Consider the following 3,014-nt stretch of genomic DNA (forward strand, 5'->3'; position numbering starts at 1 on the left):
CGGGGCAGGGTCGGTCCCACGGGGCCGCTCCGGGCTGCTCCGACACGTCACATGGYATTTCTCGGCCCGGGAGCTTCCCGGACGCTCCCGTTTTGGCGGGAGCCCTTAGGAGACACGTCACCATAAGTCTCTGAAAAGCCATGATCCGCCAACACTGTCATCCCACTGCCAGCTTTCCCGGCACCTTCCCTGATTTCCTCGGGGGACCAAGGGCCGGAGCAGCGCCACTGTCCCCATCCTGTCTCCCACCTGCCCTGGAGCCAGGATGGCGGTGCATCGCAGCCCCGTTGGGACAACACGCTCCGGAAACTTGTGCTTATCTGCAAGGGCTGGTTCCCGGGATCTGGGGCCTCTCGGAGAGCCGGGGAGCAGGTGGGCTCAGCCCCAGGGCAGAGCCATGACAGTCCCTCCGGATAACCCGGCGGAGGCGCCGTGTCCTTGGGCCGTGCTGCCCAAACACCCACCAGCCCAGCATTTCCAGGGAGGTCTCCCGGACGTCTCCTCTGGTTCCCCTTCCCCTCGGGAAGCAGAGAGCACCGAGCACCTCCCCTCTCCCTGGGGTCGAGGGATCGCGTTTTGGGGACATTTGGAGCTGCAGCGATGGACGGGAGCAGGGGCCGGTCACGCTCCCTCCCCAAACCCTTTGCAAATAAAATTGCCGATCCCTCGGAGAGCAGCATCCTGGGGGAGAGCACCAGGCATCCGACGGCTCGGAGCATCCCTCCGGGATGCAGGGCGGGTGCAGGACACCCCGCAGGGCGCGGGCAGGCCAGCGGCAGGGTCCCCTCGGCGCAGGCTGCTGGTGACATCCAGCGCCGGCCGCCGCAATTACAGACGGAGGCAGCGCAGGACCTCGCCAGCGGCCGGCCCGTCCCGGGCTGCTCCTGCCTGCTTTGCCCCCCCCCGACCCAAAATAACCCGCTGCCCCCTCGCAGGGGGGGGCCGGACGCATCTGCCACGTGGGGGAAGAAGGGGACGAGAGCGAATTTGGGCGAGCTGGGAGGAGGAGGGGGGCCCCGACGCGGAGCAGGGGGATTATTCAGCCTTGCCGAGGAGGAGAAATCACCGACTGCCGTGCAGACCCCCCAGGGCAAAGCCTGTAGCTCTCACCAAAGGGTGAGGACCTCCTTGGACATGCCACCGTGGAACCACCTTATGTTGACCTCGGCATCGCTTATAAGAAGCCTAAGACTACTAAAGCCAAGCTGGCGTGAAAATCAACCCTCTTCCAAAGGATTTTAAGAGGGAGAGCAGGAACCCCACAGCTTCGCCTGGAGTCTGCAGCACTGCATGGTCTTCAGAAAGCAGAGGGAGCAGCGAGCAGATGGTCCCTTTCCCAGCTCCACGGGGCTTTTCCCTATCAGGGCTCTGTATYGTGCCCGTCTCTTGGGCTCACTGGCCCAAAGGCTGCCCAAACCTTTCTTTGGGGTGGGGAGGGTGAATCCCAGCCCGCAGGTTGGATCTGCTGCTGTAGAGATGGGAGGAGAGGAGGAAGGCAGGGCCACAGGTCCCCCCTCTCCAGCCTGCGGGCAGAGACCTTTCCCGCCTGCGTGGTGCCCACAGCAGCTCACCTTCGACCGCAGCAGCTCGTCTCCACCAGCTGCCGAAGTGCAGCCTGGTCSCCCGCACTCGTTCCCCTGCTGTGGGCTCGGAACCGGCCCCCCTTGCTCCCCTTACCAGCTCCCTTCCAGGACTGTTGCTTTTCCTGAAGCTAATTCACCCCCAAAACACCAGCCTCGCAGGCAGCGTCTCCTGCTGGCTTGTGCCAGTCCACCCTGTGGCCCCAAACGTCCACCTGAACCTGCTTAAATGTGTMTCGGTGATAAACGCACACCTTTTTTCAGAGCACGGTCCCCTTGTTCTCGTTCCGTATCACATTATCAGGCCTTTTTCTTGCCCCTGCTTATGAAGACGAGGACAATCAATCTATGTTAGCCCACGCAACCAAAAAATGTTCAGTATGACCGGGAAAGCTCCTCCGGGCAGGGAGCTGCAGACGTGGGGCAAGGTTTCTTCCTCCAATTCCTGCCTGCCCAGAAGAAAAGAAATATCCATATACGTGTTGGCTGCCAGACCCTCTGTCCCCAAATCTGTGGGTAGTCGCTCCCCCTCACTAACTCACCCTCTCYGGCGTGAGCAGCAGCAGGTCTCTCCTCGACTCTGTCCCCTGACCAAGGCTCCCTTCCCACCTGCTTCATGGTGGCATCGGTGGCAAATTCAGGTCACAGCTAGTGCATCAGTCCTTAGGGCTATGCCTTGGGACATCTTTAGTGGATGTGACATCTCCTGGTTTAACAGCATACGGCTCATCTTTTCTCTCTCTCAGAGGGATGAAGTCCCACCCCAACCTCTTTTCCTTTTAAAATTCCCATTGTGCTGCTCGGATGGTCAGTGTCCAGCCACCCCCCAGATTTGCAATTAGGTCCTTCGCCCCTTTTCCCCCCCACTCCGTAACGCAAGCTGCCAAGATCGATGGTTCGTGCTGCCTTTCCTTCGCGCAAGCCATGGATTGCACCAATACAGTGTTTTGAGTGGCACACGGTCGATATGTCCTTCTACACCAAGCCAAGAACAGTTGATCTGCCAGCTCTGTTTTTGGACCGGTAATACTGTTTGACTAAAGAATACAGAGGAAACGTGAAGGATTGCTACTACGAAGAGAACATTTTATTACAACACTTCATTCAGCTAAATCCACATAGCAATACACACAGAAGTACTTCCGAAAAGTGCAAATTCTCACTCTGCATTTATAATATGCCCTAATCTTACAGGAGACCAGACACTGGATAAACAAGAGTACAGATCTACAGCTCCCCAGGATTCGAGACAAGAACAACACAACTTCAGATACTGAGCCTCAACTACCTTGTACAAAGCTCCTTTTGAGCACGCAGTGGGTGGGGGAGGATAGAAAATGTACTGTGTACCAGGAATTCAGTATCAGGACGGACTCTAATCATCCAGGCATCACCAAACAGCTCCTCTCTCGTACATGGGGAACAAAACAGCAA

The sequence above is a fragment of the Apteryx rowi genome, unplaced genomic scaffold (assembly GCF_003343035.1).
Source record: "Apteryx rowi isolate R43461 unplaced genomic scaffold, aptRow1 scaffold_498, whole genome shotgun sequence".
NCBI classification, from domain to species: Eukaryota; Metazoa; Chordata; class Aves; order Apterygiformes; family Apterygidae; genus Apteryx; species Apteryx rowi.